This window comes from Poecilia reticulata, linkage group LG21, assembly GCF_000633615.1.
Source record: "Poecilia reticulata strain Guanapo linkage group LG21, Guppy_female_1.0+MT, whole genome shotgun sequence".
Lineage (NCBI taxonomy): Eukaryota > Metazoa > Chordata > Actinopteri > Cyprinodontiformes > Poeciliidae > Poecilia > Poecilia reticulata.
The window spans coordinates 12448379-12456718 of record NC_024351.1 but is presented as its reverse complement, the minus strand read 5'-3'; the positions used below and the strand labels follow the sequence as shown (position 1 = coordinate 12456718).

The 8340-nt window shown below is 36.7% G+C and overlaps 1 protein-coding gene across 1 annotated transcript in view; it reads right to left on the bottom strand.

The window, feature by feature from the left end:
* Positions 1-8340, bottom strand: part of lama2 (laminin, alpha 2) — a 154763-nt gene that overhangs the window by 121231 nt on the left and 25192 nt on the right. The window lies entirely within an intron of this gene.

The following is an 8340-nucleotide window of genomic DNA, read 5'->3' as shown; positions in this document are numbered from 1 at the left end:
TCAAGTAAAATCAGAACAACATGGTTACCAGAATCACATGCAAGAAGGATGTCATTAAAAACTCTTATTAAAGCAGATTCTGTGCTATGAAGAGTTTTAAAACCTGACTGGAAAACCTCCAGAATGCCATTGTCATCTAAAAACTGTTTCAGCTGACAGTACAGTAATGAATATGACATTTGAACAAATAATCCAGTGAATACAGAAGCTGTATTGTCAGATAATTACTAATAAGAGCAAAAGAAAAGCATGCTACTGTTATTAGGATTTTCCTGCATATCCTGCTTCACAGCTGGGTTTGCGTATCATATAAATAAAACCATGTCATTTTATCCTCACCCAGTTTTCCAAGTGAGACAAATAACACCTACATTTCTCTATTACAGAGTTTAAGAGGAATTAGAACAGAACAGAGAGGGGGCAAGGGTTTTATGAGTTATATTTCCCCTAACAGCATAAAACAATTGTTTTAATTTACCCCCCTAGACTGAATCAGTTACAGAAGACTTAACTATGAAAAATGATATACATGATTTTTATTCGGTGTGCTGAATTAGCTGGTATTAGACAAAGAGTAACGCTACCAACCACTGTAACCACATCCTACATTTTATTTTATTTAAAAGCATTGGATGGAGAGTACATGTTTGGAGAATTTTCCAAATAAATTTCCCAAATTCAGGCTGAAAAGTGAGAGGAAACAATTCAAATGGAAATGAAAACTACCTTCTTAATTCATCCCATCGGAACAAAACTAAAGGCAAAGCAGAGTAGGAAAGATGGAAACAAACGTTTGCTGAAAGGACCCAGAAACTGGACAAACAGTAATCTCATTCTGACCAGATAAACACTAAAAACCAATTAGGAACAGGTGAAGATCATTTACTGATTGAACCCAGTTGTGAAACACAGGCAGAAAAAGAATCCCATGTTTCAAAATAAAACAAGAAGCCAAGGAAAACGATCAAATACATTTTGACTATGGTGCAGAAAACAAGAGCAGAATCTAAAATTCAAACCTACAGGACATTTGTAATTGCTTTAATGTATGCTTAAGATTGTGTTAACAATAAAGAACTCCTGTTGGAATTTCAAGCTAACAGATAATACAGGCGATTATAAACTGACTAACATGAAATGCTGGGGACAAGGAATGTTTAGCATTCTCCAGCACAAAGGTCCATCTTTAGATCAGAGTTCGGTTCAAAACTCTAACCTCCATGCCTGGGCCATTTTTTGGGTAGATTTCTATCTGTTTATGCCATTTACCGTCTGATGGTAATGTTAAAAATACTTCCATAATTTAATTGTTGCTAACAGGCAACAAGTATATGATGTTCTTTTGCCCTATAGAGCAGGTTGAGATAGCAAAACTGCCATATCCCACTTTTATAGAAAAATTATGATCACAAGTCTATAATAATTTGCTGACTTAAAAACATAGCTCTTACTTTAAGAATTAATAATAGTGATTTGTGCCAAAGAGCATCTGTGCACAGATTTTCATAATTTTCTGCATTTTTGCCAATTTGGGTCAAGTAAAATTGACATTTTATCCTGAAGACTTGAAGTATTCTTGGTCTCAAACAATTAAGCCAAAAACACAATCATCATTATTTTTTTATTTAAAGGATGAAAGCTCAAGTTGAGAACTTCTTTTGTGCATACAGGTTATTTTAGGGTGCTAGAGAGAAAGGAGAAAACATTTAAGACACTTTATGTTCTGCATGAGGAGGGGTTTGCTGAAGTGGTGCCATTAGAGCAATAAGTAAAAACCATTGTTAGAAATTAGCCAAAATTCTATTCGTCTTAACCTTAAACTTACCAAAACTATTTAACCCTTTTTTTTTTTTTTTTTTTTAATCTCCAAACTCAAGACAATATAATGGTCCAATATGTTCCAATCCTTCACTATTTAATGTGTTCTTCTATTTCCAAATATTAATGTGTAATTCTTGTCCAAATCTCTGTTGCCAAAATGAATAAGATGAGGACTCTAAAACTTCTGAATGGAACCACAGCATCTTTATTCAGCCAGGGGGAAAAAAATGAAATGCAAGTAACCAGTGGGAAAAAAAGGCCCAGGTCCCCGGCTGATGATTATTTACACATACCAGTCATCATCACCACCCAGGTGCACATGGACGATGTGGAAGAGTTTTGAACTCCAACTGCTGCTCAACTGTTCGGTTCCCATTGTAAAATCCAGATTGAAATGCTTCGACTGAATCTACTGGAATTCTCAACATACACATGGTTCAAATTTCTTAGCTGGGAAGCATACGTAACCGCGTACTACACTGCATAAGAAATTCCTGCTTTGGATCAAACTGATTTGTTATGGCTAATTAGCATGTATAGGAAAGCATAGTAACTTATATCTACACAGCAGGAAAACTGAAGTGAAGAAAAAACAGAATCTATCTGCAGTGTGTTTTTGCGGACGGGTCCAGCTGTTTGGCCAGATGTCAATGCTGATGTACTGCGAACATCTGAGACACCAAAAGACTCTTCCACACACACATTCTCACGCACTTGACCACAGCTTATCGTGAACACACTCAGGCCAGATCCAAGTCTTTCAACAGTGTTGGTCCAACATTGGTATCCAGACAGATAATGTTTCACAAAACCTTTTATTTTATTTTCCAAATTCCATAATTAATGGTCAATGACTGGATACATTTTAGAGTGTGTTCAAAGATAGAGACTCAGAATTGATGAGATCATCACTAAATCTGATCATTTTGGGTATCACAACTTTTCATAAATAGGTGATGATGACAGAACAATGTTGGTTTTGATGTTAGCACTACCGCTAACCACTGAAAAATGTCAAAATATTTAGATAAAATTGGTCAAATTGGTAAATGGCTCAGTATGAATTAACTGAATCTGTTTGGCTCACAAAGAAAGACAAGCAAGCATCAGCAAGCAAACCACATTTGACTGCATGTGAAAATCCTTTATGAAAAGAAATAAAGATGTGTTTGGTGGACATCCAGTGTTTGTGGGAGGTTAGGAACAACAAAAAAACACGACCTTATCTAAAAAAAAGAAATGTTTTTATTATTTTATTTAACCTTTATTTGACCATGCAGGGCAGACTGATTGTAAGACCAGTGCAAGATGAGAACATTTTTTCACTGATGATGACGACCACAACAAAAAAACTGTTTTCTAAATGCTGTATCAAACCTTTCAGCATCTACCTGTTCTGACTTCTTTTTGGTGCCTCAAGATTTTAAAACTGATATTTGTAAAGCCTCTACAGACACCTGTCAGAGAAGAGTGTGCTCTGCTCTTTACGTCATTCTGATGCTGACATATTTTGTATTTGAACAGTTTAGGTCTGAATTTTTAGCTCTTAAGAGCCAAACAATCTGCATTAACGTCTTCTAAAGATAAATTCTACCCACACCTAAGCCTTTTAATCCCAAAGAGAATAAAAGACATTCTGTCTTTTAGTCATAGGACAAACGGATAATTCAGACTCCAGTTTTAGTTGAGACTTTAACGCTAGATCAAAATACTTTCTCCGATGGATTTATTTTTATAGCTCTGCTAAACACCATGCCAGGAAATCAAGCCAATATTCTGTGTATTCTGAGATCTGATTCAAAATCTGGAAAAGACGTTGCTTAGTAATACACGTGGTAGACTGCAAAAGCTTCAAAGAATGATGTTACCTTCATTTGAGTAAGCTAATATTTTAAGCTTATTAATAAATCTGGTTAGTCTTGCTCTGTCAGACTGGCTGGGGAAAATAAATCAATGTATCAAAGGATGGTGGTGTGATTTTTGTTTGGCTGTGTTAAGAGGTGAAAATAATAAAAGCTCATGTTTGAATTATGCCTTTCTCTAAATATGTATCTCATTTCACATTAACCTGTCGAGATTTGACATTTCCTTAGTCAGAAAGAGCACATTACATAACACTTATTATTATTTTTGCACATAATCTAGGTTCCACCTCTTACAGCAGCCCTGCATTAACAATAATTATCATTTCAATGCACCGAAACAACTTGTCTGATTTAATTATTAGCTTCATTGGCTTTCAAATGGTTACATTTTCCTAATCTGTCAGTAGTAACTGATGCATCTCTCCTGCTCCTACAGAAAGCATTATTAGCAAAACTGGAAGGTTTGACATTTCACCCAAAACATTTTCCTAAAAATGCAATGCGACTGCCTGACATATGCAACTTAACAGCAAAAGTAAAAAATAAAAAAAGTTTACTTGCACTATTGACAATTTTTATGCCATCAAATCTTACACATAAGGTTTTATCCAACTTAATTTGGGAAACATGTTGTTATAGTTTTTGAAAATACAAAATGTAGAGATATAGGTTATTATCTTACATTGCTAGTAGTAGCATATCTGACTATAGGCCATGTCAATTTGCAAATCATCATTATTTTAGAACTTGAACATTAGACACAGTTGATCTGGGTTTAGTAACGTTTTCAGATTTAACCCTCCAAACACTGGAAGACCACCATCATCTGGTTTTTAAATGTTTAATCAAGGCTGATCAAAACAAAGACACAGAAAGATAGACTTGGTTAGCTTGTAAAATCAACTTCAGCCACGTTGAGGCATCAATGTATTTTTACGGAGACAGTTTATTTACTTATTTATTTTAGTCAGAAGGCAAGATCGTATTTCCTCTTCACTCTTCAACAAAAAGTTTTCACAGTTGAAAGTTCTGTCGTCAGAGGCATGAAATACCAAAACCAAAAGAGTTTGTTCACAGTCACATTCTTTCATTTGTACTGGAATATTCTGAATGCTTCTTCAGTGCACTTTCTTTGAGATGATTCTGAAGAAGCAAAGGGCAGACTAACTAGATGTTTGGTTTTTTTTATTCTACTTTACCTTATAGTTACCAACAGCAACAGCAGCTCAAATACATCCTGTGGTATTCTTACTACAGTTTGAGAACAGTGGGCCCAACCAGCTGGTTCTAAAGTCTGTGCAACGTGTACCATGACAACTTTTGAGAAGTCAAAATTATATATAAAAAAGAAATATTCGCATGAATTGAATTGAGGCTAATGGCATTTGTCTTCTCTTTGCAAGGCAAGATGACAGAGAAATGGAAAATGTGGTGAAAAGACGAGCATTCATGTTTCATATTCGCTGAATGACGAGGGACACAAGGGCTGTCTGACTATAGCTTTATGACAGTCACACACACGCACGCACCCCCCCCCCCCCTACACACACACACAGCTCACGTTCATCACCTTCCATTCTCTTCTCTTTGCTCTGATAACCATGGTAACCCGTCTGTAGGTCTGTCTGATGGCCTTTTTTTCCCCTCGATCTCTACGCTCTGTTAAGCAGATGTCTCAGAGGCTTAACTGCTATGAAGGGTCTAAATTATAATACTGTCAGCCTCTACAAGTTTGATAAAAACTGGACAGACACATTCAGAGAAGTGTTACCATTGAACCATTGCTTACACTTATTACAAATGAAAATAATGAGTATTTTTGGTAAAATGTTAACCTAAAGTTTGCACAATGAGCAAAAATGTAAAGTCAAAGACAAAAAGCATTTCTCCTTCAAAGTCACAAACTAACTTCAGTCATTAATGTCATTCAGTCATTATATGGTGACCAAAGCTTTAAGACGACTAACATAAATCCAACCTTTACATACACTGCACAGGGCACTGATTTGTCCAAACATCATTGTCCAATTAATGGGTTGTTGGCTGGAAACCCAAACATTTTTAAGTTTCTTTTGGATTGTAGAGGGTAAATTATGAGATCATACAACTTGGAATGCAATATTTCTTAACAATATTAAACATTTTGATCAATACAAACAAATAAGATTTATCCTCTCAGAAAGATCTAGATTACAGGTTTGCAGTTTGCTGCCGAGCGCAGCAGTCAGGATGAGTCATTTCCTCTATAATCCGAGGACACGGTTTTTCTAGCAGAACAGAGTGAGCTGCTCCGTCCAGTTTGGGGGATCGTCTACAGCATGGAGTGAAGGAGTTTACAAAGCTGGGTGGCTTGTTCAGGGGTGATGTCAGCATGGCACCACACATGGAGGAACTGGGGGGTTTTCTGCAGTAATTAGAGCCTTCATGTAGCCTGAGGCACTGAAGAAAGACCAGAAACAAAAGGGAAATCTCTCCCTTTATTGGATTATTCTTCTATGTTTCACATCTTACTCATCATAATAAACAACATGGATCAGGAAGATCTGAACTGAGCCATGTTGTCCCCCAGACACTGCTTTACTGTAGAGATAATTTGAGTAACTCCAACTAAAGCATGATTGTCACACTCCAGTCCTCAAGAGCAGATGTGCAACTTTTGATACAACACACAGGAAACAAATAATTAGGTCATTAGCAGGACCGTGTAAAAGTTGACTGCATGCTGAGAATGACAATTCAGCTTTTTAAGGTATGTTGGATTATAGACAAGGGATCTCTCTTGATCGGGGGACGCCTTGGGATCCTTCAAATCAATCTGGATCTGCTACCTCTGTGACCCAAAACCAGACAAGTGAAGAAACAGATTCTGGATCAGAAATCATTTCCGTCAGTTGTTTCCTCACAAACTGTTAATATATGAAAGCTTAAAGGAGACTTTCATCTCTTGAGTACTTTGTCTAAAGGTAAAAGTTAAATCCACACGAAAGAATTTGCTGTTTTACTTCATCTAAAGGTAGTTTTAAGGATGAGTAGACCTTATATTTTATTCAACAAAATCAGACACACAACACAAGCACCAGTGACAGTTTTTGAAATAATACTGACAACTGCCAGCCATGACATTATGATTAGTGTATGGGAACCAGATAAAAATATGCAACTTATCTGTCAGTTGTGCCTTGAAGTAGCTTATACTATTCCTTTAATGCAAGTGCAATCAATGCTGAGTTGGCATTCCCAACTTGCTGCTGAGCAAAGATGGAGTATTTCATGTTTTATGTGCAGTAATACATTGTTTTTTTATTGCACTATACCAGATTTAACATAACTGCTGCATTTTGATTGGTTAGGGGCGAAGCACAAGGAGATGCTCTCATGTTCAAGAACCACTGCCAGGACGCACCATTCAGACATCCGTCCATGTGTTTAAATAGTGACACAGGTAACAGAAAACACAGGATCACTGAATCATCCTACATATCAGATTTTGATACCCTCTACTTATCTTTATCTCATTGAAAACAGTAATTTATTAACGTGTCCAGTGACCATTAAATCTAAGGACAAATCCTTCACATTTCCACAAACTCAAGGTGGCAGCATATTCTGTTTCATCCTATAAAGATTTCTTATTTCATTATGAACTGAATTTTATTTACTTCTTCCGTCATAGTAGAAGATGATACGCAGGGCGTTCTATACTCTGTGTGTGTGCGTGTGCGTGTGATGGATGTGTTATTGTGGAGTTTTGAGGCTGGATGTGTGCTTGATGGAATAAAAATAAGGTTGAAAAAGACAAGATCATCTCTCTCTGTATCCCTGCGTAAGTTTCCATCTCGCCCTCCTCCCTTAGTGTTGGGGCTGTGAGAGAGAGATATGGATGAAAGGAAAAAATATAAATAAATAAAAGATTGATGAGCAGCAAGAGATGGATGGAGGGATTCCCAGAGAAAGATAAAGCGCTGTTTAAAAGGGTCAGGCCCGGGAGACGAATGAGGGATGAGGCTGCCATAATCCTGTAATGCTCACACACAAACGTTCAGAGCCCTTTTACACAGGTATTAACATACGGATGTGTGTATGCGCGTTAACGCGCAGATGCAGAGCGACATCCTGGACAGAGACACTCGGAAGATGATCTGAATTCAAGACAAAGACGCACCACAAGACTCAGACGCAGAGGATAATACGGATATTCTAACATAAACACCAACTTCCTATGGACTTAGCTTTATAAAAATACCATAAAACAACATTTTAGCCAAGGTAAAAACAATTTCCTTTTCTCCCTTCATATTACTGGAGCTCAGGAAATGGAACGTTAACCCTAAGACATAAAAAAACAAAATTAATGCTGAAATCTGAAGTCTTTGAAAATGCACTCATGTAGGTAAACTGCACCTACGTTTACGTTCACAGTCCTAATATTTTACGTAAGTGTCTTATTCTCTTCAGATATCCAGCTTCCTGTTAAAATCAGGCAGAGAAAATTGCCTTGTTGAAATGATAATGTGTTGTAAAATTAGATTGATATCTGTTCATAACCACAATCATGTTGTTGGCCATGAAGCTTCATTATGAGTGATGCTATAATAGTTACACTTTTACTTTCAAAGTCATGTTATAGGTCTAATTACTCTCTCTCTCTCTCTCT